Raw genomic sequence first — 19238 nt, 5'->3', positions numbered from 1 at the left:
ACGTAAGGTAAGCTTCATATCCTTTCCTCATATACCTTTTAGCCATCATTGTATTAATCACAGTCGGCGGTACATTCAACTCATTCGAGTTAATTCAGAGTATCTCACCATCTGCGCATTTCAATTCTATGTATTTACTACCGCAGTTTACTATCCCATCATGGACGATCAACTAATTTATACTAAGTATTACATCAAATTCATCAAACGACAAAAGCATAAGGTTGGCCGGAAATCAATGACCTTGAATAGTCAAAGGACAATTCTTACAAACTTTATCAACTAAAACAGACCAGTCTAGTGGGTTCGACACCTTAATTACAAATTCCGTAGGTTCTACAGACATATTCATACTAGACACCAACTTCATACAAATGTATAAATGGGTTGACCCCAGATCAATTAAGGCAATGACGTGAGTATGATAAATAGAAAATGTACCTGTAATGACGTCGAGAGCAGAGGTTTCCTCTCTAGCGCGTATCGCGTAAGTTCTTCCTGGGGCCCGAGCCTCTAATCTTGTAGTAGTGTCCTTAGCAACCACTCAACTACCACTGGCACTCAGGATATCGTGGCGGTCTACCAGAAGAACTAGGAGTATTTTACTTTGGGGCCACTTCACCCTCTTTATCCACTCGCTCTGGGCAGTCTTTAAGAAAGAGGTCAAGGGAACCACATCTAAAGCACGCATCACTTCTCTTTATACAATCCCTGGAGTGGAATTTATTGCAGCTTTCACACCTCAACCTTTGATCGTCCATACTTTCCCCACTAGTTACTTTGGGGGAAGAAGACTTCGGGTTGTGACGCTTAGAGCCTCTTATCCTACTAGAATATCCTATCAATGTAAAGGAAAGCTCTTGTTGACTCTTTGATTTCTTTACAGGAAACGAGTGCGTTCTGCCACTAGATCTCTTATGGGAAATCTGAGCCTCTCTCTTGGCTTATTTTCTTTTATTATTTAGTTTTTCGGCATTCTTGGCCCAATCAGTTAGCGCCATAAATTTTCGTATTTCCAAAATCCCGATCAATAATTTAATTTCCTCATTTAAACCTTCCTCGAAGTGCTTACACATTTCAGCCTGTAATTAGACCCACTCTGTTGCATACTGACTTAACCTTACAAATTCCCTTTCGTATTCTGACACCGTTTTATTTCCTTGCCTGAGTTCCAGGAACTCTTCTCGCTTCGAGTCTAAGAATCTTTGACTGATTTATTTCTTTTTGAACTCAGCTTGGAAGAACTCTCATGTAATATCATCCTTCGATACTGCTGAGGATACAGTCTTCTATCAATGATATACCGTATCCTTTAGGAGAGATACAACACAATTTAGACACTCTTTGGGTGTACAAGATAGCTCGTCTAAACCTTGTGTAGTATTCTCAAGCCAGAATTCGGCTCGTTCAGCATCATCATCAACCTTAGCTCTAAACTCTTCAGCCCCATATTTTTTGAGTTTATCCATTAGGGCATTACAGATTCTCACAGGTACCACACCTTGTGGCACTTTTCCTTCAGGTCAAACAGGGGGTGGAGGAGGTCGTGGCATATTAAGGCGATTTCTCAAATAATCCCCAAACCATTCATCCATCATCTCAAAGAAGGCAGCTCTTGTCTCTTCTCGGCCTTCAGACACAGGCCTTCTACTACTACCACTAGCAGTAGTTTATTGAACGGAAGCTGAAGCATAGCTCTTGGCTCCCTCAGACTCATCTTGAGCTGGATTGGAAGATATTTACTATATTCAAATACAATTAAAAAATGGTTAGGAGATGTCACACTATCATAACTTGTATGATGGCATGTATAAATATACTCGACATATGCTACGTTAGTCCTAGAATCGACTAAACTATAACTCTGATACCACTAAATGTAACACCCCTTACCCGTACCCTAGACTGAGACAGAGTACAGGGCATTATTGTGCACGAACATGATATTTCCGGAAAATTTCAGGCTATAAAATTTCATTCCAAATTAAAACCAATCAATCATATTCATAATGTCCCTAATCATATTCATAATGTCCCTACTATGAACCTACGAAGCCCAAAACATACATAGAGAATGGTCCGGGACTAAACCAAGAACTTATGAAAATTTTAGGAAAATTTTCTAGGTTAAGCCTCATAAGTCCGTGTGGAGGCAATGCACACGTCCGTGTGGAGGCAATGCTCACGCCCGTGTACTTTAGGACACACCCATGCCCCTTACCCGTATGGAATTAATTGAATTTATTTTCTAATTCGAACATACAGGGGTTTTTCACACTACCGAGCACACACCTGTGTCCTTGGCCCGTGTATCCAAAAACCCAGACATTTTGTTTATGACATCATCATTCAATTTGAGGCACACCGCCAAGGCACATGTCCGTGTGCTAGGTCGTGTCCTCCACACAGTTAAGACACACAGCCGTGTCTCTGCCCGTGTGTTTACTACTGTGCAAGCTGACCTAAAATTTTAGGTGCAGGGGACACACGGCAAGGCAACACGCCCATGGGGCTGACCGTGTGTCACTACGACCTAGACACATGCCCGTGTGTCTACCCGTGTGGACCTTTTTAGGGCTATTTTCCAAGCCTTTGGTTACCCTCTAACCTCCATACACACTTATAGTTTCCAATGATATTTAACATGGCCTAATTATACTTTTAAACAACCCTGGACATATCGCACTGCATGTAAACCTCATCTCATCGGTTTAATACATGCTAGATTATCCACTTTGTATTAAGGATCACTTTATCATTGGCTCATTTTATAACTTATTGCCAATTATTACCTAACCATACAAAGTGATTTGGAAACAATACACATGTCTATTTATGAATTACTAAATTTAATTGTCACAATAGCATTTAGCCACAGTCGAACACCATTAGTAGGTCTTAGCCTATATCAAAATGAGCCATGTCTATGGTCATATACAAAAAGTGTAAATTCAATATTTAAGCCTTTACATTGGCCAACCAACGACACATATAACAAAATAACCAAAAGTTCTATACATGCCATTAAACAAAATAAATATATATACATACCAAAGCGGGACAAGTTGATAATGTGTTGATTCTCCAACCGTCTTCCAATCTTCACGAGTCCACGAGCTTTGTAAGATAAGGAAAAGAGAAGGGAGTAAGCATAAATATGCTTAGTTAGTTCGGATAAAAGGAGGGTAAACTTACCCATTATATAGCATGCAACCTCACAAGGTATTCATGCCAATACATGCATAATATAAATTCCCTATCGCATACATTCAATCATCAAGTTAGTTCCATCTCAAGTAATATAGTATTTATCTTAGATGAACTCATCAATTCAAACATTGACATTTTCACTCTTTACTATAGTCCCGTTGAATTCGTAGGAAATCTCGATGGGTATCTATTTACTGTCAAGTCATGCTAGTGATCAGTTAAAATTTTCACTCACGTGATCCTTACTCTTATGACGAGATTACCAGTCCAGGTTAAATCCCTCATAATATGAATTTAAGGAGTGTTGTTGGGTTTACCATTCCAGGCTAAATCCTATACACGACAATCACTTCAAATCTGCTCGGATCTGAAATACCATTCCAGGCTAATTTCAGTCCTTAATCGTATTACTCATCCAGGCTAAATACACAATGGACATATGTTCATCGGGAGGTTCAATTCCTTAAGGAACACCCGTCTGGGATAAATCCTTACTATACTGAGATCATTGGATTACCCGTCCGGGCTAAATCCTTTTCTGCAGCACGTGCAGAATCTCATGTCTGGTGAGTTATAATTTATCCATCGGATTTCCCTTTTCATTTCAACCGGGACATTGTCAACACAATAATTATCATGCATTATATCACAACCATTATCAATACTATAACGCATACATAAATATTCAATTTAACATAATTTAAATAGTTCACATTTAAGTTATGCGAACTTACTTGGTAACTATTTTGAGTTTGTGTTTCGGTTAGTCCGAAACATTTCGTTTCCCACGGTCGACCTTCAGAATTGGTTCCTCAGAGTCTATATCAATAAAATTAGATTTTTAATACATCACATTATCCGTTTAGACCTAAAACTCAACCCCGGGGAAAGTGACCATTTTGCCCCTAACATTTCAAAATTTCACAACTTAGTCCCTAGGCTCGTAAAATGAAATACATGAAATTCGTTGGTTACCCAAGCCTAGTCGAATGTATTATAAACTCATTCTAGCCCACATTTTCCTCTATTTCACATTTCTACCACATATTTTGTACCTTTTGTAAAAAAGTCCTTTTTAGGGTTTTTTTATGAAATTACTTAGGAAAAGATGTTTAACACACATCTAACATTCATATTCCTCTATAAATCATCAAAGAACAACCATGTCACATGTGGGTCATTTTTCATACATGAACCCTAGCATGAAATATGGGTAGCAATGGATAGAGCATGTTACGAGGATCTCAAAATTACAAAGAACATTAAAAATTGGGCTAGGGAGAACTTACTATTGAGCTTAAAAATGTTAAAAACCCTAGCTATGGAGGGATTGAGAATTTCGACTGGTACAAGGGAGAAGATGGCTGATTTTTGCCTTCATTTTCCCCTTTTAATTGATTTTATTACCAAATCACGAAAATGCCCTTCCTTACTAAACTTTTAAAATTTTCCATGCATGTCTATTTTTGTCTAAAAACTTAGAAATTGAGAAAATTACTCTTTAAGACCTTCTAATTAATAATCTAAAGTAATTTTATGCAAATTACTTCTAGAATCCAAGTTTTGCAATTTATTCAATTTGGTCCCTAACTTTCAATTGGACACCTTACACTAAGAATTTCTTCATGAAACTTTAACACATGCCTATTTTCATAATTTAGGCCTCATAATAATCATAAAATAAATATTTTAATGTCAAATTTGTGGTCTCAAAACCACTATTCTGACTAAGCCCTATTTTGGGATGCTACAAATGGACTATCCTATATCACTTTCTCAGACGAAGTTAACTTTAACTGCGTAAAATGTGTTTGAAATTCATTAATACTCGTGCATACTAACTATATTACAATTTGACCCCTATTCAAACACTTACAACCTTGGTTGGAGGGATCATCCCAACTTCAAATGTGGAAACAACCAAGGAGGAGTAAATCAAGTACAAACCCAACAAAACCCTCATTACTAGCCTCCACCATTGCAACAAAAAGTTGTGAGAAATGACCATGTTACATGTGGTTAAAGATTCGATCAACTAGAAGGAGAGATGTAAACTATGAAAACAAATATTCAACAAGTCCAAGCTACGTGTGGACAACTCAAATCCCAAATGGATAGTCTTTGTGAAAAAATAAGCCAATTGATGTGGATGACTTGAATCCCAAATGGATAGTCTTTGTGACAAAATAAGCTAATTGATGAAGATGTTTCAAAGTCTCCTTAGTAATACGGAGAACAGCCCTTAGAGATATGAGAAGGAGCATGTAAAGACAATCATGTAGCGATTAGGCAAAGTATTGAAGCTGCCAAACACTCCCATCCAGAAAGAGAAGGAGGTTTCCAAAAAGGCTAACGAACCCATGGAAAAAGAAGAAGTCGAGCACCATGAGCCCATCGAGGAAATAGCAGAATCGGTATGATTCGATTATCACAAGCACAATGAATGTATCACTCTTAACAAGGCTAGAGGATAAAAGAGAGAGAGACGAGACAGATTTTTTTAAGTTTTCACAATCTATTTAAATACTTAAATGTCAATTTAGAATTAATTGATAAAATTCTGAAATATGTTAAGTACTTAAAGGAAATCATGAAATGACATAAGAAAATAAAAAGGGGTGAGCAAATTAACATTGATGCATTGTGTAGCACTTTACAATTTATGGCTACAATGCTTTGCTCGATCGCAATGCAATTACCTTTACGTACTCCTTCCAATCTCTTCGAGGGTTGTTCTCCATATTACTAGGGATACTTTGACCATTTTGTTTTTGAAACATCGTCATCAATTGGCTCATTTGGTCACAAAGACTATCCATTTGGGATTTGAGTTGTCCATACGTAGCTTGGACTTGTTGAATATCCATCTTCATAGTTTACATCACCCCCTCTAATCAATCAAATCTTTAACTACATACAACATGGTCATTTGCCATGGCTCTTTGTTGTAAAAGTGGAGGTTGGTAACGAGGGTTTTGTTAGGTTTGTGCTCGATTTACTCCTTCTTAGTTACCTTCCCATTTAAATTGGGATGATCCTTTCAACCAAGGGTTTAAGTGTTTGAATAGGGAACTCGACCCCTATTCACTATGTAACTCACCTCTTCCAATTGGTTTTCTGAATATGGCTCTGCTCTCGTCGGCTTAACAGGTGTCTTCAAATGGTTAAACTTTTTAGGATTCTTTGGAATCGATCATCGTCATTCTCTTCGTTTACCACTTTTACCATTGCAGATTTGGATTTGTACATAAATCTCTCATTAGGCCACATATACGAGTTTATGGTCATGTCCTCTATGAATTTGTGAGCTCGTTTGTACGTATGGAACTTGAGAGATCCATCGGATGCTTTTCCAGGCTAAATTTGATGTCTGTCAACACTATTATAGAAAATATCTATTTGGGGCCATGCTTGTAGTACATGGTGTGGCACTTCCTTAGCATAGTCTTGAAAGTTCTTACGCTACATAGTCTTGAAAGTTCTTACGCCACATACAAAGACTCACATTTGTATTGTTTAAAGTTGGTAATTTATCGCCTAAGTTGAATGGTTTAACTAATTGGGAAAAAATTATGAATAAATTTTTTCACTAGATTATTTTATGTGGTAATGGAACTTGGTTCTAATGAGTATAACCGATTAGTCGCATTGTCGCACAATGAGAATGGGAATGACCGAAGACGCACAACATCATTGGATACCCCGTTGTACTTGAAGGTGTCGTAAAGTTGTAAGACGTGCTTTAGATCATCTAAATAGTGGTTGTATTAATTTCAAAATTATTGGCATTGATTGTCGACCACTCTATGTTTTTTTGCACTGCTCTAGTGTAGGTAGAGCATATTTGCGCAACATCCGTTGAGTCATTGGGACTTTTTCCTGATTATCTCCTTGTTAATCTCGTAGGTCCTCAAATAACGGATTTCCCTAAGGTAAGTTAATTACCGCGGGTGGATCGATATTCATTGTTGGATGGTTGTGCTTGAGTAGTTGCTCTGGATCTGGGTATGGTTCGATTGGGGTGCTAGAGCTTCGGGTCATAAACAACCTAAAAAGAAAACAAAAAACAAACAAAAATTAAATTATGTATCTATAGGTTTTAACTTTCTAACTTATCTTATTAATTGTAAAAAAAATATTTTCAATATTTATTGCCGAAACCTCTCCAGCAACGGTGCTAACAACTTGACCGCCTATAAACGAGTTATCGTTTATATTAAAATAACACACCAAAAACATATAGAATTAAAACAGAAGTTTTTGCAAGTGCACCAGTCAACTTGTAATATAGTTAAAACAATGACACACTTGGAAATATTCAGAGGATCGTACCTAAGGGAGGAAGGAATAAATCTATGAAACTAATTTTATAATAATAAACCTAAATAGTACTAATTAATTCCTATATTACGACAAACCCTAAATAGGTAAATAAAGGAATTTAAATAACTAAAATAAATAAACAAGAAAAATAAACAAACAACTTAAATCAATAAACCAATCAGGAAGATTAATTCGCTTTAGGGTTTGTAATTAACTTCGGATTAAGGTTTAGGGCGGATTAACTACCAATAAACCAATTATTACCTCTCGGTCTCTAACTAATTAATCAATTGGTTGATATTTGCTTATCTCCTGACCTCACTTTCTTAACCAGGATAAATTACGATTTACTTAATTCAATTTATCTCTCGACCTCGTTTAGCTTATGATAACTTCTTAGGGTTGTCAAGTGATAAACGCCAAATTATACATATCTACACCCCAAATACTTGGCATATTTATTGATGTTTATTACTAAATTTGTGGATTTTGGTGCTCTTAATCCGGTTATTTCATGTTCTGTACTCAGCAGAGCACCAAGAATCGAAAGGAGCCAAAAACAAGCTAAAAAAGACAAAACGGACCAAATTGAGAAGATAACACGGCCTAAGCCTTGCCACACGGGCATCTCACATGCCCGTGGCCTTCGGGGGTGTTGACCAAAATTTTCACGATTCACACGGCCTAGCCATTGAGCCCACACGGTCGTCTGAAGTTCAACGAATCAAACACGGCCTGGTAATCAAGTCACATGGTCGTGGCACACGGGCGTGTCCCTTTTTCAAAGAATTGTATTTTACACGGAAAATGGTACTTAGGGAGGAAGAAAGCCAATCCAAAGCCTATATAAACACCCTAAGTGTGACCTAGAAGGAGGGCCCTCTTTCCAAAACTTTTCTGGAATACAGTACCACACGCTAGGAATTACTTGAAGAAAGCCAGACGATCCATCTCAAAAGCTGGAGCTACTCCAAGACTGAAGATCTCTCTCAAAATTCCTTCAGGGGTTTTAGAGTTTTCTTTATGTTTTGTTATTTTCATACTTTTGAGATGTACTCTTATTTTAAACCCCTTAGATACCTAAGGGGGATAAAACCTATGATGGATCTTGTTATTATTATCTGAACTGTATGATAAATACTTGATTTGTTCTTAATTATGTGTTCTTAATACTTGAGTTAATATTCTAGGTATTAATTCATGATTTGATGTGCTTATGCAAAGCAGGAATAAACCCTGCCTAAGGGTAGATGTGGCATAATTAAGTGGAGTTGATCGAATGCCTAGAAATAGGGTTACGTGATTTTACCAGATTAGGGTGAAACCAAATAAGGGGATCCACAGATTGAGTTAATGCAACCCTAGAGTGTTAATTAAAGAAAAGTCTCAGTTATTCAATCTAGGGATTAGACGTTATTAGTCTTGAATAGGGATAATAACTTAACTTAGGGATCTCTACAGAACAAGTCAAGTGAATAAATTGTCCAGTTCAGAGTCAGATAACAAGTGAAATCTAGGTGGATTCCTCCTTGGGTGTCATCTTTATCAATTGCTTTTCTTCAAGTCTTTTTCCAAATTTTCTCTTTGCTTTAATTAAATCAGTTAATTAGTTTAAATAATTAGTTTAATAAACAAACCTTTTTATTTCTAGGTTAGATAATAAAAAGATAGTTATTACTAGTACTTTTGGTTCCCTTGGGTACGGTATCCCGGTCTTGTCATTACTATACTATTGTTCGATAGGTGCGCTTGCCTTTTCGTCGTGATAATAGTTAGTCTAGGTTTGATCTTCATTATAAATATTTATTACTTGTTACGAATCACGCGATAAAGTTTTTGGCGCCGTTGCCGGGGAACTGAAATATTAGGAACACTAAATTTTTATTACTTTAACCATTTATTTTTCTTGCAATTTTATTTTATTTTATTATTTATTAATTTTTTTTCTCTTTTGGTAGGTTTTTATAGTTTATGACTAGAAGAAACCCATCAGGACTATTACTCTTTGACGAAGAAATTGATCGTACAATTTACAAAAATCAAAGAGAAATAAGGCGTAGTTTATTCTTCATAAAAAACGAGCAAGAAGACGATACTCAAACCTCAACTGAAGAGATGGCCGAAAATCTAGGCGATCAACTGCCTCCTGCAATTCTAGCTAATCAAAATCCTGCTCCACGTACTATGTATGACTATGCTAAACCTTCTTTAACAGGAACTGAATCTAGTATTGTTAGACCTGCTATTGCTGCGAATAATTTCGAACTAAAACCTAACACAATTCAGATGATACAGTAGTTTGTTCAGTTTGATGGTTTGCAGGATGAGGATCCCAACACGTACTTGGCCAATTTTCTTGAATTTTGCGATACATTTAAAATCAATGGCATTTCTGATTATGCCATTCGTCTTCGGTTATTTCCCTTTTCACTAAGAAACAAAGCTAAACAGTGGTTAAATTCGTTACCACGAGGGTCTATCACTACTTGGAACAAATGACTGAGAAATTTTTACTAAAATATTTTCCACCGGCTAAAACGGCTAAATTGCGTAATGATATCTCTTCTTTTGTGCAGATGGATTTCGAAACACTTTACGATGCATGGGAGAGATACAAGGACTTACTGAGAAGGTGTCCTCACCATGGGTTACCGCTTTGGCTACAAGTTCAAACGTTCTACAATGGTGTGAATCCCTCGATAAGACAAATGATTGACGCAGCTGCTAGCGGGACCATCAACAATAAAACACCGGAAGATGCCTACGAATTCATAGAGGAGATGTCATTGAACAACTATCAGTAGCAAGTTATGAGGACAAAGCCAACGAAAACAGCCGGCGTCTATAACATCGATTCAGTCACCATGCTCTCTAATCAGGTAGAACTTCTCAATAAAAAGATTGATAGTTTTCTTGCTATTACGCAAGTACATCCAGTAATAAAGTATGACTCAAGCGGAGGAGGTGTACATACAGAATACCAATCCTTAAATCCCACAACCAAAGAGGAACAAGTCAACTATATGGGTAACAATAACTTTAGATATCAAAATAACCCATACAGTAATACTTATAATGCAGGTTGGAGGAACCACCAAAATTTCTCCTGGGGTGGTCAAAGGAATCAAAAGCCACAAAATCCTCAAGGTTTTCAACAGCCACCTTATCAACAAGAGAAGAAACCAAACCTTTAAGAGATACTTTCTAAATTCATCTCGGTGTCAGAAACCCATTTCCAAAATACTTAGACATCACTTAAGAATCAACAAGCATCGATCCAAGGAATCGAAACTCAGATAGGCCAACTGTCCAAACTAATCTCTGAACGACCACAAGGTAGCCTACCAAGTAATACTAAACCTAATCCGAGGGAACACCTCAATGCAATTAGCACTCAAGATACGGAAGGATTCATTGCACCTGAGCCAGAATTACAGCAAGGTAACACGATGAACAAAGGACGAGAAAAGGTAAACAATAACGATCCCAAACAGGTAAGTATGAATCATGAACCTCGTGTGTCATATCCTAAAGCGATGATGAAAGACAGACCAGAAGAACAATTCGGTAAGTTTGTCAAACTCTTAAAAAAATTACATATTAACTTACCCATTATTGAAGTTCTTTTGCAGATGCCCAACTCAACAAAATTCTGAAAGGAACTTCTGAGCAATAAAAGAAAATTAGACATTACATCACATGTAGAACTCAATGTAGTCTGCTCAGCTATTCTAAAGAATGAGCTACCTAACAAATTGAAAGATCCAGGGAGTTGTACAATTCCTTGTTTACTTGGTAGTATATCTGTGAATAATGCTTTAGCTGATCTAGGAGCAAGTATAAATGTTATGCCATATAAATGTTTAAACGACTAGGTTTCGGTAAACCCAAACAGACTAGGATGAGCATACAATTGTCTGACAAAACAGTTAGATTTTCTAAGGGTATTATTGAAGACGTTCTCGTTAAAATTGATAAATTTATTTACCCAGTAGACTTCGTTGTCTTAAATATGGATGAGGATAATAAGGTACCTCTAATTTTAGGACGACCATTTTTAGCAACTGCTAGAACCATTATTAATGTAGGCATAGGAGAGCTAACACTTCGTCCAGGTGATGATGCGATAACACTCCAAGCACGCAACTCAGTCAAAACGTCAAAGACTCAAGATAATGCAATAAAAACTGTCGATGATAAAACTAAAATTCAATCGTCCTTGCAGGAAATTCCTCGAACAAAGACAACAGAGACAGTACGCTACTATCATGAAGAGAATAAAGACTTTTATGAAAAACGAAGACAACGGATAAAGGAGCTAGACGAATGGTGAGAACACAAACCGAGAACACATGATACGCCGAAACTACGCAAACACAAGCCCAATACCTCTCCTAATCAACTTCAAGTCGGTGATATAGTCTTACTAGATGCCGTTGATCCTCACATTGTCACTACCACACCAAATGAGGAAATCCCTCTTACGGTACTTAGTATCTTTCCATTTGGTACAGTGGATGTGAGTCATCCCAAGTTCGGCACGTTTAAGGTAAATAACACCCGTTTAAAACCTTATTTTAAAATTAATAACAGGAATGAGGAGCATGAACTCCTCGAACCACCATGATCATTCAACGGAGAGGTAAGTCGAGATTAGACTATAAATAAGCGCTTCTCGGGAGGCAACCCGAGCACTAACATATTTTGATTTTTTTTTTTCTAACACTTTGGATCCTTAACTTAATCTTTGAATTGCAAAGTTTTTCAGCACACACGGCCAGGCACATAGGCGTGCCTACAATTGTGGCCAAACAGGGGAAGCGACACAGCCATTCGATACGGCCGTATTGAAGCAGGACATAATTTGCCCAAAACACGGGGTGCGATAAATCCCCACGACCGTGCGACATGACCGTGGGCGAACTTGATAGGACCACACAGGCGTGGGAATGAAAACCCACGGGCGTGCTAGGAACAAGGCTCGATTCTATTTTTTCGACACAGGCGTGCGACACGCCCATGCCAATCAACTGTGTACAGCAATACACGGGCGTGCTACCATAACACACGGGCATGGAAAAAGTGAACAAAGCTAGGCACGACCGTACGACATGGCTGTGTGCCACACACACCCAAGACACACGGGCGTGGGATAGTAGCCGGGCATTACCTAAAGTGAAAAATTCAAAAAACATGGGCCACACTCAAAGCACACGGGCGTGGCTCTAGGCCGTGTGACCCTCCCCTATATAAACAAACCACTGTTCATCTTCTTCCTCCTTTCAAAACCCTGGTCAAAAACTTTTTCTCCCCACTCCCTAATCATTATTTCGGCCACCATTCCCACGATTCTCACTTTCTCAACCCTCAAACCACCCTAAAATCGATTCCCCTTGCATTAATCCTCACTTTCCCCTCTCTATACCCTCCATTTTCCCTCTACACGACTATACCCCCGCGTCACACGCCCGTGCTCACCACCACACGCCTGTGTGCCGCCATACAACAGCCCTTGGTTCACTTTATCAACTTTATTTCTCCAATTTGTATTGCAACATTAGTATTATACATGTTTTACATAGATATTGTACTATTTTGCTTTAGACAAGTTAGGAATTTGACTTAGAATTATCGACCCCTACGTGACGTGTCGTGCCAGACACTTCGGCCTCCTCAACACCGCGGCCCAGTCATCAGCGCTTACCTTGATAAGTCAGATGTCCCCACAGGGCATCACGACTATGTTACACATGAGGATGATCGAGCGCCGAAGTGGGACCGATCCTCTTCAGTATCATCTCTCGCATGCCATTAACGAGGAGGATCTTGAGGACATCCCTGATGATGTTCCCCCACAGAATGAGGAGCCTTTTACCGTGCCACCTAGGGAACGACCAGCTCATGCGGCTGCTTCATTGGCACACCTTTCCGATGGACTCGCCCATTTCAAGCAGTATTGCACTACACAGTTCGAGATGATCCATGAGCGAGATCGGCGATGGGACCGACAGATGGACGATATGTAGGCCATGATGCAACAGCTATGTCAGACTTCCACATTGCCACTCCAGCACCACCACCTGAGGGCCTCACCGACGATGATTATTGAATCCTCCTATTTTATTTTATTTATTCTTATTCTTATTTTTATTTACTACTTGGGAACAAATGACCGAGAAATTTTTACTAAAATATTTTCCGCCAGCTAAAACGGCTAAATTATATAATGATATCTCTTTTTTCTTGCAGATGGATTTAGAAACACTTTACGATGCATGAGAGAGATACAAGGACTTTCTGAGAAGGTACCCTCACCATGGGTTACCGCTTTGGCTGCAAGTTCAAACGTTCTATAATGGTGTGAATCCCTCGACAAGAGAAATAATTGACACAGCTGCTGGCAGAACCATCAACAATAAAACACCGGAAGATGCCTATAAATTCATAGAGGAGATGTCACTGAACAATTATCAGTGGCAAGTTGTGGGGACAAAGCTAACGAAAACAGCCAGTGTTTATAACATCGATTCAGTCATCATACTCTCTAATCAGGTAAAACTTCTCAATAAAAAGATTGGTAGTTTTCTTGGTTCTACGCAGGTACATCCAGTAATGAGGTGTGACTCAAGCGGAGGAGGTGTGCATACAGAATACCAATCCTTCAATCCTACAACTAAAAAAGAACAAGTCAAATATATGGGTAACAATAACTTTAGATCTCAAAATAACCCATACAGTAATACCTATAATGTAGGTTGGAGGAACCACCCAAATTTCTCCTAGGGTGGTCAAGGGAATCAAAAGCCACAAAATCTTCAGGGTTTTCAACAACCACCTTATCAACAAGAGAAGAAACCAAACCTTGAAGATATGCTTTCTAAATTCATCTCGGTGTCAGAAACCCATTTCTAAAATACCGAGACAGCACTGAAGAATCAACAAGCATCGATCTAAGGACTCGAAACTCAAATAGGCCAGCTATCCAAACTAATCTCCGAACGACCACAAGGTAGCTTCCAAGTAATACTGAACCTAATCCGAGGGAACACCTCAATGCAATTAGCACTCAAAATAAGGATGGACTCATTGCACCCGAGCCAGAAATATAGCAAAACAACACGATGAACAAAGGATGAGAAGAGGTAAATAATAATGATCCCAAACTGGTAAGTACGAATCATGAACCTCGTGTGCCATATCCTAAAGCGATGACGAAAGACAGAACAGAAGAACAATTCGGTAAGTTTGTCAAACTCTTAAAGAAATTACATATTAACTTACCCTTTATTGAAGTTCTTTCACAGATGCCCAACTCATCAAAATTCTTAAAGGAACTTCTGAGTAATAAAACGAAATTAGACGCTACATCGCATATGGAACTCAATGCAGTCTACTCAGCTATTCTAAAGAATAAGCTACCTAACAAATTGAAAGATCCAGGGAGTTTTATAATTCCTTGCTTAATTGGTAGTTTATCTGTGAATAATGCTTTAACTGATCTAGGGGCAAGTATAAATGTTATGCCCTATAAAATTTTTAAACGACTCAATCTCGGTAAACATAAACAGATTAGGATGAGCATACAATTGGCTGACAAAATAGTTAGATTTCATAAGGGTATTACTGAAGAAGTTCTCGTTAAAATTGATAAGTTTACTTACCCAGTAGACTTTGTCGTCTTATATATGGATGAGGATAACGAGGTACCTTTAATTTTAGGACGAACCTTTTTAGTAACTGCCAGAACCTTTATTAATGTAGGCACAGGAGAGCTAACACTTCGTGCAGGTGACGATGCAATAACACTTCAAGCACGCGTCTCAGTCAAAACTTTTAAAACTCAAGATAATGCTATAAAACCTATCGATGATAAAACTAATACTTAATCATCCTTGTAGGAACCCTTTCAAACCAAGACAATGGAGACAGTGCACTATTATCATGTAGAGAACAAAGACACCCATGAGGAACGGATGCTTTGAATAGAGAAGCTAGATGAATAGCGAGCACACAAACTGAAAACACGTGATAAACCGAAACTACGCCAAAATAAGCCCTATACCTCTCCTAATCAACTTCAGGTGGGCGATATAGTCTTACTAGATGTCATTGATCCTCACATTGTCACTACTACACCAAATGAGGAAATCCCTCTTACGGTACTTAGTATCTTTCCATTCGGTACAATGGAGGTGAGTCATCCCAAGTTCGGTACGTTTAAGGTAAACACCACCCGTTTAAACCTTATTTTAAAATTAACAACAGGAATGAGAAGCATGAACTCCTCGAACCACCATGATCATTCAACGGAGAGGTAAGTCGAGCTTAGATTATAAATAAGCGCTTCTTGAGAGGCAACCCGAGCACTAACATATTTTGATTTCTTTATTTTTATTTTCTAACACTTTGGATTATTAACTTAATATTTGACTTGTAAAGTTTTTCAGTACACACGGGCGTGCCTACAGCTATGGCCAAACAGGGAAAGCGACACGGTCGTGCGATACAGTTGTGTTGAAGCAGGACATGGTTTTTCCAAAACACGGCGTGCGATAAATCCCAACGGCCGTGTGACATGGCCATGGGCGAACTTGATAGGACCACATGTGTGTGGGAATGAAAACCCACAGGCATGCCAGGACAAGGACCGATTTTATTTTTTTGACACGGGCGTACGACACGCCCGTGCCAATCAATTGTGCACAAGAATACACGGGCGTGCTACCATAACACACGGGGGTGGGAGAAGCGAACAAAGCTAGGCACGGCCGTACGACATGGCTGTGTTTGACACACGCCCAAGATATACGAGCGTGTGATAGTAGCCGGGTACGACCTAACTCGTAAAATTCAAAAAACACGGGCTCACCTTCAAAGTACAAGGGTGTGGCCCTAGGCCGTGTGACCCTCCCCTATATAAACAAACCACTATTCATCTTCTTCCTCCTTTCAAAACCCTAGCCAAAATCTACCCTCCCCTAACCCCCAATCTCTATTTCGGCCACCATTCCCCAGATTCTCACTTCCCCAACCCCCAAACCACCCTCAAATCCACTTCCCTTGCATTAATCCCCATTTTTCCTTCCCTATACCCTCCATTTTCCCACCACACAACTTCCTCTCCGCGTCACACGCCCGTGCACCGCCTCACAACAGCCTTTGGTTCACTTTCTCAACCTTATTTTTCCAATTTGTGTTGCTAATTAGTATTCTACATGCTTTGCATAGATATTGTTACTATTATAAATATGTTTTAGACAAGTTAGGAATTTGTTTTAGAATTTTCTATATTTGACTTGTTTAAGCTACTAAATAGCATATATTAATTTTAGGCCTATTGCTTAACTACTGATGTATCTTGGATTCTATCAATGCTCATGTATTTTTAGGTACATTATGTCATCATCAAGAGGTAAGAAGCCCACAATCCCTTTCTCAAAGAGACGTAGGGGACCGGGTTCTTCCTCAGTACGTGCTACAGCTGAAGTTCGGCACCCATTCTTTAAATTTTCACAAGCTTCGCAGGAGGAGCTATTTCAGATACTACGTGCACGACCCATCATCAAAGGTCGCTGCATCGACTGGGCTGCCGTATAGCAAGTCCAACTAGCTGATGCCATCTGCGCCCTTCTGTCCACAGACCCATGGGAACGGTTCTTCGCTATTACCGAGCCCACTTATTTAGAGCTAACTTTAGAATTATGCTCTACTTTTCATTTACAAGTGGTGATGACGAACAATGACGACCCAGACACCATTCACTTCTGATTAGGCGGTCTAGTTCGTGAGATGAGTATCCTAGAGTTTGGAGTTACTTTGGGATTTTACACCGATAAGTTTATGGAGGAAGAGGACATGAATGCACTACCACGCAATATCCACATCTCCCCCTCCTTGTGCTGGAAGGCTTTGGCACCACTCTCTTCCACCTACGCCTCACCATCAAAGGCCTCAGCCCCCCTTCCCTCATCAGATCTCCATGCCATATTGGCACACACCTTGACCGGAAGGAGAGAGAGCACCGGCGTCGTCAACACCCACAACGTCTACTATTTATGGTGTATGGCGAATGCACACGTGACTGACTTGGCCTACTTCATTGCTTTCACCATTTGCCATTAGACCGAGTGGCATAAGAAGGGAGTGATCTCCATCGGCCCCTACGTGATGCGCCTTGCCAGGCACTTCGGCCTCCTTAACACCGTGGCTCAGTCATCAGCGCTTACCCTGATAGGTCAGATGTCTCCATAGTGCATCACGACTATGTTACACATAAGGATGATCGAGCGCCGACGTAGGACCGATCCTCTTAAGTACTGTTTCTCGCATGCCATTGATTAGGAAGATATTGAGGACATCCCTGATGATGCTCCCCCATAGCATGAGGAGCCTTCCACCGCGCCACCTAAGGAACGACCAATTTATGCGGCTACTTCATTGGCACATCTTTCCGACCGACTCGCCCACTTCGAGCAGTATTGCACTATGCAGTTCGAAATGATTCACGAGCGAGATCGGCAAAGGGACCGACAAATGGACGATATACAGGCTATGATGCAGCAGCTGTGCCAGCACTTTTACATTGCCACTCCAGCATCACCACTTGAGGCCCCCACCGACGAGAAACATTGAATTCTTCTATTTTTTTTATTTATTCTTATGTTTATTTTATTTTATTTTATTTTATTTTATTTTTCTTTTAATTTTTATTTTCATTTCAACTTTATTATTTTATTTTGACAAACATATCTATATTAGTAAATTTTACTTTTTTTCCATTTTCTGGTATTTCTAATAAGTAATTCCACTACGCTCTCTTCCACACCAACTCTTAATAAGCTCTTCATGATTCTACAGACTTTCAAGCAAAGCTGCTAGGAATATTTTACGGAATGAGGAAACAAAAAGGAAACAATACATCACTAGTGCCATGTTTAACGATCAAATTTCTTCATCTAGCCAAGAACAATGGCAACTACCACTTTCCCCGAACACTTTATCCTCAGAATCAACCTCCGCATCCATATAATAGGGAGTTTCACCTCCTTTTCTCTTATGATTTTCTTTATTCTGAAAAATCTATCTTTGTACATTGAGGACAATGTACATCTTAAGTGCCGGGGGGTGAACATGAAACCTAACTTTTTGCATTATTCTCAAATCCCTGAATTTGGTCTTGTGCTTAAGTGATTTTCTCATAATATTGATAGAATGAATTCTGATTGATCTATAATTATTGTTGATATGTCATGAATTAGACCAAGGGAATTATGCATGATTATTTAATTATAGGACCTTAAAGAATTGAGCATGATAAGTTGATATTTTGAGAAATAAAATTTTTAGACTATTTCTCCTAAATTGAGGTATTATCTTGAAATCTTAAGTATATAGAAATGACATCAAAAACCCAAATTTTTTGTGAGATTTTTGAGCCTTTTGAGCATATAGCTTTCTTTCTTGCTCACTTCTTTTGTGGTTTGAGTGTGTCAACCTTGAACTGTTATTCTAGAGCTTGCTTCGATTTTACATGTCGAGATCACACGTATGATTTGATAAACTGAGATGATAAAGGTACTTAGGATTTAACCCATTTACTCCACAAAAAGCCTTCCCACATAATTAAACCCTTAGCGAACCCCCTTTGACCCTACTAACTTTTTTTTTTTATTGATTAACCCTTATCATTAACCCATTAACCCATT

General features: G+C 38.9%; 2 non-coding genes across 2 annotated transcripts; both read right to left on the bottom strand.

Moving 5' to 3' along the window:
* Positions 1 to 10076: 10076 nt before the first annotated feature.
* LOC128280220 (small nucleolar RNA R71) lies at positions 10077 to 10183 on the bottom strand. Its single transcript, XR_008270401.1, has one exon. It is a non-coding gene; the product is annotated as a small nucleolar RNA R71 (small nucleolar RNA).
* Positions 10184 to 13750: 3567 nt separating this feature from the next.
* Positions 13751 to 13856, bottom strand: LOC128279564 (small nucleolar RNA R71). Its single transcript, XR_008269766.1, has one exon. It is a non-coding gene; the product is annotated as a small nucleolar RNA R71 (small nucleolar RNA).
* Positions 13857 to 19238: the final 5382 nt, after the last annotated feature.

This window comes from Gossypium arboreum, chromosome 8 (assembly GCF_025698485.1).
Source record: "Gossypium arboreum isolate Shixiya-1 chromosome 8, ASM2569848v2, whole genome shotgun sequence".
Classification (NCBI taxonomy): Eukaryota; Viridiplantae; Streptophyta; class Magnoliopsida; order Malvales; family Malvaceae; genus Gossypium; species Gossypium arboreum.
Note: the sequence above shows the minus strand (reverse complement) of the source record. Positions and strands in the feature narration are given on the sequence as shown.